This window comes from Macaca fascicularis, chromosome 2 (assembly GCF_037993035.2).
Source record: "Macaca fascicularis isolate 582-1 chromosome 2, T2T-MFA8v1.1".
Classification (NCBI taxonomy): domain Eukaryota; kingdom Metazoa; phylum Chordata; class Mammalia; order Primates; family Cercopithecidae; genus Macaca; species Macaca fascicularis.
This window is the reverse complement of record NC_088376.1, coordinates 188,448,435-188,468,225: the sequence shown is the minus strand read 5'-3', so window position 1 is coordinate 188,468,225 and position 19,791 is coordinate 188,448,435. Positions and strand designations below refer to the sequence as shown.

The following is a 19,791-nucleotide window of genomic DNA, read 5'->3' as shown; positions in this document are numbered from 1 at the left end:
TGAGTGTTAATTTCCTTACAGAGTCCTTCCCTGACTCACTAGTATATCTTAAGTCTTCTTGTTACATATTCACTATATCCTGGACTTTTCTATGGAAGCACCAATTGCAGTTGTCATTATCATTGTCCCACTTCATTGATTCACTGTCCTGCTTTGTTCATCTCTTGCTAAAACAGACACTTAACTTTACTATGCGTTTACTCTGTCATTTGGCAATCTCTGTCACAGGTTTTCAGTGACATATGATTCTCAGAGTTGGGTGGTAGAGGTGTCAATAGCAGTGGTTTTGACCAGTGGAGAGTCCTGAAATCTCCATCGGTTATCAGTTGAGTCAATTAAAACATCAACCTCAAGATTACCCAAATACATACTTAATGGCTATATAAATACAGGCTTAAGGCAAATCCTCTAGTCCGTCTTCAACTGCCCTTTTCCCGCCATCTTGCTTACTCTGTTTCTATGTAGAAATTCTGAAGCCTCTGACTGAGGCTGAGAAACATTGATCCTGAAGTCTTCAGATGCCTTTAACTATGCATAGCATCATGCTTTCCTCCATCCTGTAGACCACAATTTTGAGTCTTCCTTACCTTAGGAAGACTGTTCAAATGGAAGGAAATTGAGTGAGGAAAGGAGGGGGAAATCAGAAAGAAAAAATGAATAAGAGGTTTACAAGAAGGAGTTCAGTGAGGATTTCAAGTATCAAAATTATTAAACTACACAGTCTTGTTTCACTAATGATGGAGATACTTTTGAGAAATGCATCATTAGGTGATTTTGTCATTGAGTGAACATCATAGAGTGTATTTACACAAACTTAGATGGTATAACCTACTACACACCTAGGCTATACAGTATAACTTATTGCTCCTGGGCTATGAACCTGTACAGTATGTTACTGTACTGAATTCTGTAGGAAATTGTAACTCAAAGGCAAATATGTGGGTATCTAAACATAGAAAATGTATAGCAAAAGTAGAGTATACAAGATAAAGAATGGTGCACCTGTATAGGTCACTTACCATAAATGGAGCTTGTAGGATTGGAAGTAGCTCTTGATGGGCCAGGGGGTGAATATGAAGGCTGAGGACATTCCTGTACACTATTGGGGACTTTAAAAACACTGCACATTTAGGCTACGCTACATTTATTTAGATTTTTTTCTTTAATAATAAATTAGCCTTTGCGTACTGGAACTTTTTTTTTTTTTTTTTGAGACGGAGTCTTGCTCTGTTGCCCAGGCTGGAGTCTCTGCTCACTGCAAGCTCCGCCCCCCGGGTTCCCGCCATTCTCCCGCCTCAGCCTCCCGAGTAGCTGGGACTACAGGCCCCGCCACCACGCCCGGCTAACTTTTTGTATTTTTAGTAGAGACAGGGTTTCACCGAGTTAGCCAGGATGGTCTCGATCTCCTGACCTTGTGATCCGCCCGCCTCGGCCTCCCAAAGTGCTGGGATTACAGGCGTGAGCCACTGCGCCCAGCCTGGAACTGTTTTACCTTACACCTTTTTTTTTTTTTTTTTTTTTGAGACGGAGTCTTGCTCTGTCGCCCAGGCTGGAGCGCAGTGGTGCGATCTCGGCTCACTACTGGCTCCGCCTCCCAGGTTCAAGCAATTATCCTGCCTCAGCCTCCCGAATAGCTGGGACTACAGGCGTGTGCCACCATGCCCAGCTAATTTTTGTGTGTGTGTTTTTTTTTTTTTTTTTTTTTTTTAGCAAAGATGAGGTTTCACCATGTTGGCCAGGATGGTCTTGATTTCCTGGTCTCGTGATCCGCCCGCCTCTGCCTCCCAAAGAGCTGGGATTACAGGCATGAGCGACCACATCCGGCCTTACCTTACAAATTTTTTAGTATTTTTAACCTTTTGGCTCTTTTGTAATAACACTTAGCTTAAAACACAAATGCATTGTACAGCTGTACAAAATATATTTCTTTCTCTATACTCTTATCCTGAAAACCTTTTTCTATTTTTAAAGATAAAAAGTGTAGTATAGTAAATATATAAACCAGTAATGTAGTCATTTATTATCATTTCAAGTATAATGTGCTGTACATAATTGTTTAATATACTGTACATAATTGTATGTGCTATACTTTTATATGACTGGCAGTGCAGTAGGTTTGTTTAAAGCAGCATCACGGCAACATCAGTAGGTGATAGGAATTTTTCAGTTCCATTATAATCGTATGGGATCACTGTCATATATGTGGTCCATTTGTTGATCAAAAAGTCATCATGTGGCACATGAGTGTACTGCAAAGATTATATTTGGAAAGAATTGTCAGTTAAATTATTCTCAGTGCTCTTGGTTGCTGTAGAAAAATATATGGATTTACACAGTGAGAGAATCTGGCTCATTTGATAGCAATAACCTGATCAATGAAATCAAGTATTCTACAGGGCTGAATGTAATCTTTACTTATCTCACTAACCTGTAATTTATTAAAAATAAATTCAAGATCCATATTGCTAATCATTACCCAGCATTGCAGGGTTAATTTTATAAACTTGAAAACCTGGCAGAATCTTTATAGGTAACTTAGTAGCTGGCATAAAATCTAGTGGTAGAAGAAATATCCTCATGGGCTGACAATTTCTAGTAGTCAAGTGTACATGGAAAATGTAGTTTAAACATTCGTCCTCTAGTTTATACGCTAATTGATTTGTAGTTTGATCACAGATGTTGATATTGTTGACCTCATTAACTTCAGTGTATCTTGATGTGTTAAAAAATGCAGAGGAAAAATAAGAGCATAAAATAGAAGTCAGGCTTTGAAAACGTTCTGTTTCTTGAAAGCTCAATTAAGAATGAAATGTCAATTTTGTGGTGTGAGCTTTTTAGGAACTGGTTTTGCGGCAGTCTGACATCCACTTTCAACTAGAAATCATGTAGTATCTGACAGTCGTTTTCACATGGTTCTCTTTTAAACGTTATCAAGTCTGTTTTCTTTCTTCCTTTCTTTTGTTCTGCATTTTTTTGATTTTTGTTTTTTGGCTAGGCTTGAAGGGCCGGGTAGAAACGTACTCTAAATTGCTATTGCTTAGAAAGTGTGAGTGTGTGTGTGTGTGTGTGTGTTACTATTAAAATATGTGGTATTTAAAACTTTTTATTTTTTATTTTTTTGAGACGGAGTCTTGCTCTGCCGCCTGGGCTGGAGTGCAGTGGTGCGATGATATTGGCTCACTGCAACTGCCGCTTCCCGGGTTCAAGGGACTCTCCGCCTCAGCCTCCCCCGTATCTGGGATTATAGGCGCCCGCCACCATGCCCCACTAGTTGTTTTATTTAGTAGAGTCAGGGTTTTGCTATGTTTGCTTGGCTGGTCTCAAACTCCTGATCTCAGGTGATCTGCCCTCCTTGACCTCCCAAAGTGCTGGGATTACAGGCTTGAGCCACCGCATCCAGCCAAAATTCTGAAATGTGATTCAGACATTAACTAAATATAATGTTGAGAAGTGACTGTTCAGCATTCATCATACTTATTCCCTGCTTTGTACCTAGAAGGTAAGGATGACAAAACTCTGGGTATCTCTCTGTGCGCCCTGTTTTTCACGCATCACAAATGCTGTCTCACTGAATCTAGAATCATTTCAGAATTCTTTAAAAAACATTTCAGAATACATCAAACATTACAAGCATAGGTCAATCCTTTTTGTTTCCCTGGGTAAGATATTAGAACAATTCCTAGAAAGGATGCTTAACTTCCTAGTCTCTACCAGGTTTAGAAAATATTAGCACTCAAATAGATCTTGGGGCTTGATAGTACAAATCTGTATTTTTTTCCTAGCACAAAGGTTATAAATATTTAGAAGTATGTTATAAGTATCTGGGCTTGCAAATCTTCTTTGGAATATTTTAATCTCATCTAGTTCTCAAGTTCGACCAGGTTTAGTCACCTCTCCCATAATCTATATTAACACATATTAATGGGGAATTTAGCTGTCTCATGTTTTGTTCTTCATAATTTGTATTTTTCTCTTCTTCCTGGAGTGAGTCAGAAGGCATGTGTTACTATACCTTTGCTCATTCTTGCCATCAGCATATAAACTGAAGCAGAACTTCTTGTATATGTAGACTATGAAAATTCTTCAATTTTATTATCTTATTATTTTCAGTTCCTTTTGAATGTGGTTTTAATGGACTTATCCTAACAATATTGTATCATTGCAGAAAAGGATATGCACAGAATCAGCAACATATACCATTCTAGGCGCTTCTTAAAAAGTTATTTTAAATACAGTTGTTTGGTTGTTATAACACATGGCGCGCACTGCCCACAAAAGGGAACTCTAGTTTGTGAAAGGAGCCTGTCATTTTTTAAAAGGTAAAGAGAATAGTTGTTAAAGTGTCATAAGGTTGACAACTTCATCTTAATACTTTTGATAAATAGCAAATATTTCATCCATGTTACAAAGACACAGTACATTTTAAATACCTTACCATTGCTTTGCCTTTTTTCTCTCTAAAAAATCTATCAGGACCTCCTGTTTCAGAGAAAACCTTTAAGGTCACTTAGCTGATATCCCCTCATGTGTGAAATATATCCATTGCATAGCTAACTGATGAATTGATCTAATTTTGTCAGCAGAATTAATTGTTTTCTTTTATCTAGGTTGGTGTTTTAAAGATTCCTGTGATTGCCTGAACTGGGGAGGCAGAAAGTTGCAGTGAACCAAGATCGCACCACTTCACTCCAGCCTGGGTGATAGAGTGAGACTCCATCTCAAAAAGAAAAAAGATTCCTGTGTAAAAACCTCAGCTAATTAGTATTCTCCATAATAGTATGTTTTCTTAGATGATTATTTTCAATTTAATTCCTGCTTGGAGAGCCATATATATGTGTGTGTGTGTATATATATTATATATATATGTATATATATAATATATATATTATATATATTTTGCTTTCTTAGAGAAAATCATTATGTTTAAAATATTTGAGAAAGATAAGCGAGATCACCAAGTGGTAACAGAGAGTGTTAAATTAGACACATAATTTAAGAAAATAAAAAAAACCACTATTGTACTAGAGTCTTAACCTTTAAAGACTTGTATACCACTTATTCTCACTTTTTTGTTTGACAAGAAGCCGACAGGAGGTAGAGTTAAGACAGAAGCCAGGTCTCAGAGTCATTTTTGCATGACTTGTACTGTATCTGTAGCTGTGCGCTATCTGTATAGTCAGACATTTTGTGGTCAGATATTTGCAAAACAAATGGTCTATTAACAACTTGTCCTGGTTTTGTTTGCATGCAATGCAAAGCAGTAGAGTTTGGCGTTTAAATACCTAAAATGTCAACTGGTAATTAAGATTGGACCACAAAAGATAGCTCGTGCAGCTATAACCTGAAAGGCTTAGCCCCTCTCTGAGTAAGTGCTGACCCTTACTTAGAGGAAATCCAGGGAAAATGTGATCGGGAGCCCTGTCCAAGTTCTGATTGATTGTATTTCAATAAAAAAAAAAAATGTTTTCAAACATTTTAGGGCTTGAAGGACCCTAAAGGAAAAAGAAAGCTGGAAAAAAATGTGTGAGTTTGGAGATCACTGCAGGTGACTTGCAGGACAGGACTAGCGAGTGGCGGTTTGAATACAAATCGAATTAAAAATTAACAAGGTTGCTGAAACTTAGTTGTTTTTTTTTTTTTTCATTACAGTTTGTGTGGGAAGTTTTGGGAGAGGACTGACAGAGAGACAGGAAAGGGAATTAAGGGGACAATGGTGGTCGTTAAGCATCTCTGCCACCTTAGGAGTCACTTGGGATGTAACCTCCCTTGTAAGTTAGGAATAGTAGGAATAGGAACTGTTAGTGAATGGTTATTATGAGCCAGGCCCTGTTCTAAATTGCTTTGCCTGTATTCACTCATTTAATCTTCATAAAAACCCATGAAGTCATTATTGTTGTAAGCCCTCCCCTCATTTAAGTTTCCTAAATGAGAAAACTTAAGTGACATAAAGGTTAGAACATTTACCTAAGGTGTCACAGTGACTTAGGGGCAGAGCAGAGATGGAAGCCCAAATGGCCTAGCTTCAGAGGCTACGTTAAACACTGTTAGCATTGTGCTTGCTGTGCTTAAGACATCAACTAAAATAGGGCTATTGGAGCATTCTTATATTAGGTACACCTCATGTAAATCAACCTTACAACAGAAAGTTCTTCACTGTTCCCATACCAGAATCTAGTTTGGATCTAAAAATTTTGAATTCTGTTCACTGAACTCTTTTATGCTCCCAATGACATGTTTATGCCTTGAACAGTCAAATGGCACCATTTCAATCCCCGTCATCTCCAGGCAGGACTTTCTCCATAATAGATTGATGTTTGGCTCCATTTATTCAGCCTTTAAGAATCTTTTGAATACCGTTTTTGACTTTTTTAAAGAACTCATCTGTCTTTCAGATAAGGAATATTTCTTGTATATACAATCTCCTCCTAAAAACATTCATAGAAGTTCTGCACTGCTTTTGGAAGATCTGTTAACAGCAATTTGTAGTCATGATGCCTTTGAGGATGATGAGGAAGGCACATTTTCTACTTTTACAAGGACTCTCACTTTTCTAATTTCCCTAATGCTTTTCATTCTGCAGGTATATGGGTCTAGGTTTACGGTTTGTCTGCCTTCAAGGCACATGATACAAATTCTGTGTGCATTGCTCATGATAAATTCAGCAGGTATCTGAGTAAATGTCATGCTGCATGTAAAGTGACAAGAATTTCACTATAATCTGGCATGAGGTGGAGCATCAATTAAGGAGCAAACATACAAATGAGTTGAGGGAAAACATTTTGCTTTGGGTGGTTTGGAAAATAACCATAATGAACATGGTTGGCATTTTTGTGACCTCTAAAGGCTATATGAAGGCTATATGAAGGTTTGCCAAAAAATCTAGTGAGGTCAGCAGCAGCAAAGCATTAACTAATAGGTAAGTACACTACTGGCAAAATGAATCACATTAAAGCTTCAAAGAATAAATCACTATTTACTGATGCGGAATGAATTACATGATTATTGCAAGTCACAGCATATGAGAATATAACATCATTCTTATAGTACTAAATAAGACACATTTACTTCAAGTTGTTAATTTTTATGTATGTTCTTTTCTAATTAGTGGAACAAATGATAATGGCAAAAAGCCTGGATGCTCAGGTGAGAAAAAAATATCCATTCTACAGAGAGCTAAACTGGGGATTCGAAGCATTAAAAATTTTATTACCCCTCCTCCCAGATAAAAGTTAGTATACTTTAAAATGTGACAATCTAATGCTCTTTGACTGTTCTTGTCAAAACTTCTGAGACTTTGATTTTAATGAATTATTTTCAGGAGAATATCCAAGGGGAAATGAACTGGGCTAATTCCACTGGGTTGACTAATGACTCCTCAATTAGTCTCCGCCTTGCTCTTGAATATAAGCTGTCCTTTGAGGATCACATCATATTCCTTCCTTGCTTTTGTGTCTTCAGCATCAGTACATTCTCAAAAATATAAATTGGAGAAATTTTAGTACCTGTTCCATGTTCCATGAATTTTCTTTCCTCTAACCTTGTCTCTGATTTTTTTCCCTTAGGCTTAGTAGTGTGGTGCTTTGGTTTCTGTCTCTACATCCATCCAGACTTGGCAGGTTAACCCTCACATATAGGTTCAACTGCTCCTCATACTTTAGAACCAGTCTTGATTTTAGGAGTGATTTAAGAGTGGAAGGGATGCTTGATGGTGAAACATTACTGTGGTCTTCTCTGTGGTAACCTAGTTTTCTTCTTGAAAATTCTTCCTAATTTCCATTCTTCTAGAGGCAGCAATTTTATCTTCTGTTTCTTTTGTTTGTTTGTTTTTGAGACGGAGTTTCACTCTTGTCACCCAGGCTGGAGTGCAGTGGCGCGATCTCCGCTCTCTGCAACCTGCGCCTCCCAGGTTCAAGCGATTCTCCTGCCTAGCCTCCCGAGTAGCTGAATTTACAGGCATGCGCCACTATGCCCGGCTAATTTTTGTATTTTTAGTAGAGACATGGTTTCTCCATGTTGGTCAGGCTGGTCTCAAACTCCTGACCTCAGATGATTCTCCTACCTCGGCCTCCAAAGTGCTGGTATTACAGGCATGAGCCACCGCGCCCTGCCTTATCTTCTGTTTCTGTCACTAGGTATCAAGGCCTTGAATCCAGTCATCTCAGTAGGCCAGATCATAATACTGAGTATATATTCACATCTCTTTGCTAGTATTAATCTCTATCCTATTTTGAGCAGAGTGGTTTCCTTTATCTTTTTTTTTTTTTTTTTTTCCTGTCTAGTCTATAAACTCTTTCTAAGAGTTTGCCTACAACAGATGCATAGGCTCCACTGAACTGGGACATATAGGCCAGAACAATTTCCACTACCTGGGTGCGTAACTAAACTATACTTCCCAGGTCTTCACATCCAGAAGAGTGACACAGTCAGTGGTACATAAGTCTAGTTCCAGCTGATAAAATTTAAGAAAAGTTAGGTGCCATTTTCAGTTTGAGGCAATTAAGAGCAGGATGTGCATTCTCTAGATGCTCTCTTTCTCTCTCTCTTTCTCTCCACCCAGGCTGAATGATGCTATATGGATTGTGAAAACATATGTTGAAGAGAGTGAAACTAAAACTTTATTTAGTACTATATATATACTTTTTTCCCCCGAGATGGAGTCTTGCTCTGTCACCCAGGCTGGAGTGGAGTGACGTGATCTCGGCTCATTGCAACTTCCACCTCCCGGGTTCAAGCGATTCTCCTGCCTTAGCCTCCCAAGTAGCTGGGATTACAGGCATGTGCCACCGTGCCCAGCTAATTTTTGTATTCTTAGTAGAGATGGGGTTTCACCATGTTGGCCAGGCTGGTCTCGAACTCTTGATCTCATGATTCGCCCGCCTCAGTCTTCCAAAGTGCTGGGATTACAGGTATGAACCACTGTGCACGGTAACAAGGTTCTTTTCATTCCAGAATGACTGCATGCAGTAGAAACCCTGTTGTCAATCTGCACTGGATTATGATATGCTAAGCCTCTGAGACTTTGCATGTTTTTTTTTTTTTTTCCCCCAAAGCAGCTAGTATTCCTTAATTTATTTACCAGTGGGCTGTGGCTTTAATACAAATCTGAAATACATTGGAGTGGGTTAGCATTTGGCTGTCAGAGTTCAAGGAAACAGATATTGGAGGCTGGAAATATGGCAATCTGTATAATGCACTGATGACACAATTGGTAACGCTATAACCTGCCATATTGGGAGGTAGACCATATACCTGCTCAGCTGACAGGCCTAAGGGAGTCAAGTGAAAGAATAAAACTGTAACACATGTTGGCTAATATTAATTGGGATTGTTAAAGATAAAGGTGGCTTCAGGAAGGAATTGACCAACTTGAAAGCAAAATGCATAGGAATAGATGAATCTAGAAAATTGGTCTTTGAAGAGTTGAAAGAGTTGGTTGTTTCTAGCTCTGAAATGATTAGAAATAAGATTTGATACCAAATATGACTGAGATAACTTGTGAACAGAAGTTAATGTTTAATAATATAATAATATTTTAATATTATTAAACATATTATGTATAATAATTGTAACAATATTTTTAATATATTTTTTAAAAACCTTTCTAGTTAACCCTGTTTCCTCAAGGAATTCTGATTCCTGAAGAAAGCAGCCATTAATTTTGGAATGATCTGTTGACAAAAATAAAATAAATAAATTAGATTTGGGAACTATGGTCATGAAAGAACTTTGGGTATGCTTGCTGTACATCACACTAATTGGAAACAAATAATTTAGAAGCCTAAAAAAAGTAGTAAACCTGGAGTAAAACACTCCTACTAAACCCTACAACAATTATTGGAACTTCAGCCTTTGATGAGCAGAAAGTAGGTTCCCAAAGCTTTTCTGCCCCCAGAGAGGGCATAATTTCCAAAAATTTATTTTAACTGTGCCCATGGAAGAACAAACTCCCTCAACTGAGAAGGGCAGGGTCCAAAGGAGTAATGAATAGATGATGTCCTTTCCAAAGCACAGAATCAGGTTTGTAATATGTGTCCCACAGGATTTCAGAATTGCTATGTACCAATAACTATTTTGTGTTTTCCATTCTTCCCCTTTTTGAATGGGAATGGTTATTGCAGTTTCACTGTTCCTTCTCCATCGTTATGTAGTCAGTGTTAGAGGGAGGCAGATAATTTCTCTTTCTGGTTCATTAGTCACCAGACTGTGGGAAGCAACATGAGGCAAGTTAAAAAGGACTTTATATCATCAGGAGTTTTTGACCTTTCAACCGATTGCAGTGAATGCTTGGGACTTAGAGTTTTCCTTGAGGTATGGATGAGTGTGTTCCATATGTGGGATGAAAAGTGAAATGAACATTTCCTCCACAAAAGAGTAATGTGGCAGAGACAGTGATATACGTCTGCCAAATCCACTTCTTTTTCCTTTGAGGAATATTGGTGGACTAAACTTCTTAGCCAACTTGAGATAGATAAGGTTGTGACAGGATTCTTGTGAATGGAACGTTGGTAGGAGTGTTCTATACAGCTTCTAGGTCTAGTCGGTAAAAATCACCCATTAACGATCATTCATTCCCTTCCTCTTTGAGGGCATCCTTCGAGTTTCTGTGTTTATGATGATGGCCACATAAAATGGAAGAAGCCAAGTTTATGAAGCAGGGCCCTCCTGACCCCATCGCCATATTATTAGATTATGACATAAACAACCAATCATTTTTTAGTACGTGATTGAAAATTTATTTATTTTTCTATGCAACAGTTAGCTTACCCCGACTACTACATTCAATGTGTGCAAGTTTTATTTTTTCATGAAGACAGTGCTTTTGGGTTTATTTTGTTTTGTTTTGTTTTGATACCTCTACCTTTTCCATTTGATCTAAGCTTCACTTGATAATCCATTCTGGCTTCCTTCTATTGATTTCATAAGTTACTGAATTGAATTCTTGGTTCATTTGTTTTTATTCTGTTTATTTGTTTATAGTGAAAACATTTAAACCTATTAGCTTTACTCTGAATATATTTTATTCTGGTTCTCTGAGTACAGCTGTAGCCACATCCCATAAATTTTGACGTATTATTTTATCTTATTATGGTGTCTTTGTTATGATTTTCCATAGGGTTCCCAGTGAAGTTTTTATTTTCTCATTGATGTAAGAGTTTGTGGGGATGGTTGTATATTTCCATGTGTTTCAATATACTGGTTTTAAATAGTGGTCCTCTGCTTACGGCTGAGAAATTTTGAATATTTCTTAACTTTTTGGAATTTCTCTTATATATTTTATGTAATTATTGAAGGTAATAAATGCGAAACTGTAGGCAAAATACTTAACACCATGATGAATCATAATCACTTAGTAAATATTAGTGAATGATATTGTTTTTATTGGTAATATCCTGCTAAACTCTAATGACAGTAACAGTGCGTATAAAGGAAGAACAGTCCAATTTTGCAGTTGAAACTGTTTTTCTGAGTGGTGGGACAAGCAGAGAGAGAAGAACACAATATTTCCAATTCCAATTTAACAACAAAAGGATCACTTTCATTCATGTGAAAAAGTGTGTATCAGGGTCTTTTGGTTATCTATTGGTGTGTAACAAACCACCCCAAAATTTAGTGGCTTAAAACAACAACATTTCTTTTCCTTACAAATCTGCAATTTGGATAAGTTGCATTTGGGTAGCTCATTTCTGCTCCACTCAGCACCAGCTGGGACATCTCGAAGTCTGAGAGCTGGAATCATCAGAAGTCCTCCTCATTTACACATCTAGTGGTTACTGTTACATTGCCAGCAATCCTGGCTGCTGTTTCAGACCTTAGCAGGGATTGTTGCCTAGAAAACCTAATAGTGGCCTTTCTGTGTGGCTTGGGTTTCCCTATATACAGTGGCTGAATACCAAGGGCAAGGTACAGAGAGAGAGAGACAGAGAGATGGAAGTAGTACTGACTTTTCTAACCTAGCCATGGAAGTCACACAGCGATTTCCTCTGTATTTTGTTAATAGCACATAACTAAGGAGGCCTATGTTCATGAAAGAGTGTCAGTGTTGTAAGATCACGTGGGATGGGATATGTTGGAATGACCATCTTTAGAACATGTATCTGTCACTCTGAATTTCTAAGGGCTTTTCTTTTTATTTTCGTTTATATTCCCTACTCTGATGCAGAGTAAAAATTCTTAGCTTCTGATTTGAGGAATGGCTGTAAGTTTTTATGTTTCTTATTATTTGTTCTCACAGAATCTTCTTATGTATTTTAGTGGGAACATTAGAGATGCTGGATATTATACTCTTAGAGATGATTTAGACCTTGGTGGGCCACTTTTGAATCGTTTTCCTAATGCCAAAACACAGATCTCATCAGGAAATACTACCAAATCCACTTAGATTGACCTAAACTTGGTGAAATAATTAAAATGTACTTCCTGTGGATAATTTCGTCCCCATTTTAATTTCGCAGTGTATCTTTGCTTTGTTTGTGGCAATAACTTTTAAGGATGGTAGAATCTTGGCCGTGGGCTGGAAATGTTAGGAAGATTGGAGTGGTGATCTATGCTTTGAACAGCCAAATCTAAATCAACCTTTGAAATATTACTTGGGTTGGCAAGATGCAGCCTGGACTAAGGACATTACTGCAAGCCAAAAACTTTTTGGAACAGTAGGTAAAGCTCTGACATTCATACCAGCTGTGATTTTGATTAAATCACTCTTCCTGCATTCTTAAATATTTGCCTTAACTTTATGGCCAGACCTGCTCATCCCCACTATAGAGCAGCAGAGATAGAACTGAAAAAGCAAGTTATTACTTACTACATTTACTAAAAACTAAGTAGCACCAAATGATGAGCCAGCACAGCCTGAATCAGCTATAGATTCTAGAGCATCTTCAACCCTGTAAACAAAGCCCAATAAAGAAGCAAAAGGTTAACTCCGTATCTGTAAGTAATACTACTTACTAATTATTCAATGCTTAGTGTGCGCCAGGCACTATACTGAGCTCTCCATGTTTATAATCACACACGATTTTCTCAAGCAAGTAAAGAAATAGGTATCATGATCCTCATTTTAAAGATATTGAAACTAAGGCTCAAGAAGTTAAATAACTTATTCAAGTCCATACAGCTAAGTGACAGAGTAGGAATTCAAACCGGAGTCTTTCTGACTGTAAACCCTACACATGCGAACACTTTCCTACATTGCGGATATGATGGAGTTGTAGTTCAACCCCACTAATTTTATGATGAAGTAGTTTAGGCTCAGATGTCATATGACCTTTCCAAGGTCACAAAGCTATTTAGTTAGTCAGGCCTTTAGGTTCTATGTTGAATGACTATAATTCTCTACACATCATAGTGCTGCATAGATTTTTAATTCCACTTAGAGGCCCTACATCCCAAATAATTAACAAGCCACAATCTAGATAGTTAAATATTAGAGGTATATTTCTGAATTTATGTTTAGTCAATACTTGAGTTCTTATGACATTATTGTGTGGTAAAAATTTCTCTGTAACAGATAATTGCAATATCTCCACTTGTTTATTTCACTGAGATGTTTTTCAGGATGAAGGGAATATTGTCTGTAAGGTACACAATATGAAACACTAAGTATTATTTAGTAAACTGCAAGACACCCAAGTCGCTGTTGTATTTGTGACTGAGATCACTTCTTGCTATCAGCCCACAGTGCAGAAGTCCAACAACCACAAAACACTCCCTTTCACCCACTCAAAGTGGTTCTTTCCTTCTCTAGTTAAGCAGTGAGTAGCACAGACTGTTGTGGTTGGTGTATTTCTACACGGTGGGTAGCAGAGAGTAAAGAAATGATCATAGCCACAAATTCAGCAACGGAGCAAGCTTTACTGGCATGTTTAATTACTTCCTGTGAGATGCACAAAGTGCCATCTTGCTTTTCCCTGAGGTCCAACCACAAGTACACTAATGCATAATGAAAATTACCAGGATACACCTAACACAGTGCCATCTGGTGGTTTCTATCTAATAAGATAAATATACAGGCAAACCTCATTTTATTGTGCTTCACAGATAATGTGTTTCTTACAAATGGAAGGTTTGTGGCAACCCTGCATCAAGCAACAGTATGCGCTCACTTTGTGTAAGTGTCACATTTTAGTAATTCTTGCAATATTTGAAACTTTGAAATTATTATGTGTATTAGGGTGATCTGTGATTAGCGACCTTTGATGTTACTATTGTAATTGTTTTGGAGTGCCACAGACTGTGCCCAAAGAACACTGCAAACCTAATTGATAAATAGCCTGCGTGTCCTGACTCCTTCACTGGCCAGTCATTCCCTCATCTCGCTACCTCTCCTCAGGCCTTCCCATTCCCTGAGACACACAATATTGAAATTAGTCCAGTTAATAACCCTACGATATGGCCTCTAATGTTTAAGTGAAAGGAAGAGTTGCAGATCTCTCACTTCAAATCAAAAGCTAGAAATGATTAAGCTTAGTGAGAAAGGCATGTGGAAAGTTGAGATAGGCCAAGAGCCAGGCCTTTTGTACCACAAACATTTAGCCAAGTTGTGATTGCAAAGGAAAAGTTCCTGAAGGAAATTAAAAGTGCTACTCCAGGGAACAAATGAATAATAAGAAAACAAAGCATCTTTATCATTTATATGGAGACATTTGAGTGGTCTGGTTAGAAGATCACACCAGCCATAACATCACCTTTAGCTAAAGCCTAATCCAGAGCAAAGCCTTAGCTCTCTTCATGTTCTATGAGGTTCTGTGAAGACTGAGAGAAGCGAGGAAGCTGCAGAAGAAAAGTCTGAAGCTGGCAGAGATTGGTGCATGAGGTTGAAGGAAAGAAGCCTTCTCTATAACATAGAAGTACAAGACGATGCAGCAAATCCTGATGTGGAAGCTGCAGCAAGTTATTCTGGAAATCTAGCTTAGATAATTGATGAAGATGTCACACTACACAACAGATTTTTAATGTAGACAAAATAGCCTTACATTGGAAGAAGATCCCATCTTAGACTATCATAACTAGAAAAAAAAGTCAATGCCTAGCTTTAAGCTTCAAAGGGCAGGCTGATTCTCTTGTTAGGGGGCTAATGCAGCTGGTGGCTTTAAGTTGAAGCCAATGCTTATTTACCATTCTGAAAATCTTAGGGTCCTTAAGAATTATGCTGAATCTACTTGGCCTGTGCTGTATAAATAGAACAACAAAGCTTAGATGACAGCACTTCTGTTTATAATATGGTTAACTGAGTATTTGAAACCCACTGTTGAGACCTACTGCTTAGTAAAAAAGATTGCTTTCAAAATATTACTGTTTATTGACAATACACCTTGTCACCCAAGAGCTCTGATAAAGATGTACAAGATTAACGTTATTTTCATGACTGTATAATTCAATAACCATTCTGCAGTCATGGATTAAAGAGGAATTTTGACTTTTAAGTATTATTTTTTAAGAAATAAATTTTTAAGGCTGTAGCTGCCATAGATGGTGATTCCTCTGATGGATCCGGGAAAAGTAAATCGAAAGGCTTCTGAAAAAGATTCACCATTCTAGATTCCAGTAAGAACATCTGTGATTCATGGAAGGAGGTCAGAATATCAACATTAAAAGGAGTTTGGAAGAAGTTGATTCCAGCCTTCATGGATGACTTTGAGGGATTCAAGACTTCAGAGGAGGAAGTAACTGAAGCTATGGTGGAAACAGCGTGAGAATTAAAGTGGAGCATGAAGATGAGACTGAATTGCTATAATCTCACAATAAAACTTGAATGGATGAGGAATTATTTCTTATAAGTGAGCAAAGAAAATGGTTTCTTGAGATGAAATGTACTCCTGGTGAGGATGCTGTGAACATTGGTGAAATAACAACAAAGGATTTGGAATATTACTTAAACGTAACCAAGAAAGCAGTGGCAGGGTTCGAAGGGATCAACTCCAGTCTTAAAAAAAATTCTACTGTAAGTAAAATGCTATCAAACTGCATCACATGTTACAGATAAATTTTTCATGAAAGGAAGAGTCAATGAATGTGGCAAACTTCATTGTTCTCTTATTTTAGGAAATTGCCACAGCCATCCCAACCTTCAGCAACCATCACCCTGATTTGTCATTCATCCATTAACATTGAGGCAAGACCACTTGGCCAACAAAAAGACTTATTACTTGCTGAAGACTCAGATGATTGTTATTATTTTTTAGCAATAAAGTATTTTTAATCAAGGAATGTGCATTGCTTCTTAGACATAATGCAATTGCATACTTAATAGAGTACAGTATAATGTAAGCATAGCTTTTATATGCACTGAGAAACCAAAAAATTTGTGTGACTTGCTTTATTGTGATGTTTGCTTTACTTCAGGGTTTGGAACCCAACCCACAATATCTCCAAGGTATGCGTGTATAAACCCTTTCTCATCCCAATTTAACCTCTTTTCTTGTTGACTATGGAAAGCCAGCTTAATAGTTGCTCTTAATTAAAAAGTACTGTATATTACAAAAAATTTCAATGTAGTTGGCTATTTCAGAGTAAAAAAATTGCCGTTTGTTTTTTTTTTTTGTCTTGAAATAATCAGTATGCGTTTTATCTGGGGAGCACTTTTAGAGTAGGGAAGAGGAAAGGGGTTCTTAGCTTTACTAGATGCATATCATATGCATGCATGAGTGTCTTCTCTTACATGATCTTCCCAGGAGATCAGTGTCAGGGACTAAATCAATCCTGGTGTGTGTCCTTTCTCTAGAGGGGAATTTATTTAATATAACACCAGCAGATTAACACTTTTCTGAAAAAAAACATTGACGCTTATTAATGTGAAACAACTGATAACAATAATTCAGTGATTGGTATGTTGTCATTGCTTTCCCTAAGACATCAAAGTCTAGATTTTGAGACTGGCCAGCCAAAACACTGCTCACAGGGGATACATGATGATCCTTAATGTTCCTATAATTCTAGTGGGCATGATCCTTAATGTTCCTATAATTCTAGTCACACGTGCCCCTAATCCCAGGAGTGACAGCCAACTTAGTCAGTTCTTACTTCCTGACAATCCTGAAATCCATACACTGCTTGCCAAATACCATTCTGATTTTAGAAAAGACGGGAATTATTACCTTCTCTTGTACTCACCTTTTCTTTATTTGTGCAAAACAATTGTTTTTCTTAGTCATCTTTTTTTCCCCCTCTTTCTCTCTACAACATGATTGTCCTTGTTTTTGGCTTTTTTTCCCTACCTGATGGGCATTTCTTGTCACATTTGGCTATTTCTTCCACCCCACTGGCAAGTTCTCTCTCATGCTCTAGCATAATCAGTTCTGGGCTTGTTTCAATTTACAGTTGCATTTACAGTTCCAATTGTATTTTATTTATTTATTTATTTATTTATTTTCAATTTTTATTTTTGATCCAGGGGGCACATGTGCAGGTTTGTTACACGGGTATATTCCATGATGCTGAGGTTTGGAATGCAAATGATTCCACCACCCAGGTAGTGAGCATAGTACCTATTAGTTTATCAACTCTTACACCCCCTCCCATCCTCCCTGCTTTAGTAGTCCCCAGTGTCTATTGTTGCTATCTTTATGTCCTTGAGTATACAGTTTGTAGCTCCCACTTATAAGTGAGAATATATATGGTATTTGGTTTTCTGTTCCTGCATTAATTTGCTTAGCATAATGGCCTCCAGCTACATTCATGTTGCTGCAGAGGACATGATTTGTTCCTTTTTATGGCTGCATAGTATTCTATAGGAGATATATATCTCATATTTTCTTTATCCAATCCACTGCTGATGGGTACCTAGATTGAATGCATGTCTTTGCTATTGTGAATAGTGCTGTAATAAACATACAAGTACAGGTGTCTTTTTGGTAGAACAATGTATTTTCTTTCAACATACCCAATTTGGAACTTTTATTTCAGCTCTAAATTATGTAACATCAAAAGAATTTTAACTACTTAAAACCCAGGAACAGGAATAGGTAATATATTGTTAATCTATATTCTCCTATGATTTAAACTACTTCTCAAAGGCTAAACACCTTTGGAAGACTCATTAGTCATCTCTTGTCTATAAGGCTATAAGATGATTCTTACAGTCAATTATTACCTTAAATGTTGTAAAAAGTTGGTATGTTTAAATTTATGGTAGTTTTACTGATCTACACACGGGTCAAAATTTTTAAAAGGTTAAAAAAAGTCAAAAGACGTATTCTTCTTAATAGCTACTCTCTACTTTTGCCTAAAATATAACCCTTTATAAAACCTCAAAGTAAGCTTATTTTACGATGAAAGAAAATGAAGGAAAATGAGTTAAGGATTACATTAAAAAATGTCAGGTAGAAAGAAATCTTCCCAAATTCCAGTTTGAGATGGGCCTAGGCCTATGGAGGTAAAGGATGTTAATGGGAGTGTGAGGAGAGGATACTTCCTGCTCCCTGGTTGGCGTCCCTGGGTTTTATAAGTTTTTACTTTAAGTTTCCTTTAATTCTCATATCTTATCTTCTTCTGTTTCGGAGCTCAGCCTCCTGGTCCAGGGACTTGAAACTGAAGTATTCCTACTCTGATGGGAAATATGCCCCTGCCATTCCAAGTTGACACACTGAATGCATTTTCTCACAGGAGTATTATAACATGCATTTATTGTTCACAAAACCCTCAGGACAGAACTTTGTTCCTGCCACTTTAGCTATCTGGTTGTGTATCAGAAAAATGCAAATTGAGTTTTGATAAACTTGCAACCTGAACTCTTGGAACACGTCCACATGGAAGTTAGAGGGTACCTTTATACTTAGAAATACCAAAAAAAAAAAAATCTTTGTTGGTTTCTCTCCAAGCTCTCCTGAAAATCGTCAACATTCTAACAACCCCAGCAAAAGTCAGCAGGAAGCTTAAATGCATATGCTATTGAACTTTTGAACTCTGAAACAGCATCTATTTTCTTAGTTCTGTTTGTTGACTCTTCTTTGATCTCATCTTATTAGAAAGATAATACCCTAACATTTTAGCATATTTAAAATAAACTGCTTTAACAATCCTCCAGGGAGCTCAGCTTAACTTTAGCCTTTCCCAATCTCTAAAGCTCTTTACTGCAGTGTGTACTCACCTTCATAGAAATTGTCTGCTAAGTAATTTTCCCTAACAGGGAGTTTACTTTTCTGAATACACTCTAGGCAGAAATATTTATATTTCATTTGAGCATTTGAATGTGAACCCTATTTCTAATTTAGTGAGTATCTTTGAAAGCTTGCTAATAAAACTAGAAGATCCAAAGAAGTGGAAACTGTGTCTATAGTTGAGCAGTGGTGGTTGTGGTGGTGAGAGCTGCCTAGTAGGGTTATTTGGCCAAAGCTTTACATTTAGAAAAGGTCTCAAATTTAGACTTTCTATAATGTTAAAATAAGAAAATAACATGCAGATACATACATAATGTATTGAAAGATGATCATTGTACAATTCAAACTTGCTGTTCCCAAACCACATCAAAATAATACACTGTGAATTGATAGAGACATCAATTAGTTTATTGACATCTTTTACTTAGTTTATTAATTTATTGATATGTATTTCAAAATATCTATTCTATATGTATCTGGCAAATGGCAAAATAGTAGCATTATAATTTTTGCTTAAAATATGTAATTTTTAAAGGTAAATATTGAAAATCTAACCACAGTTGTAGATAGCTTTAGTAGCATTTCTGGAATTCATTTTCTGCCTTCCCACTTCCAAATATTACCCCAAATTTTCTTTCAGCTTTATTCATCTCTCATCTGTTCACTCTGCCCTCAATACAGAATGCTTCTGGTTTTC

At 37.2% G+C, this 19,791-nt stretch overlaps 1 protein-coding gene across 1 annotated transcript in view; it reads left to right on the top strand.

Annotated features, from left to right (window-relative positions):
• NSUN3 (NOP2/Sun RNA methyltransferase 3) overlaps positions 1-4,759 on the top strand; it is a 221,289-nt gene extending 216,530 nt beyond the window's left edge. The window contains exon 7 of the transcript XR_012431763.1: positions 4,608-4,759. The gene's annotated coding sequence lies outside the window, so the exon portion shown is untranslated. The remainder of the gene's footprint in view (positions 1-4,607) is intronic.
• Positions 4,760-19,791: the final 15,032 nt, after the last annotated feature.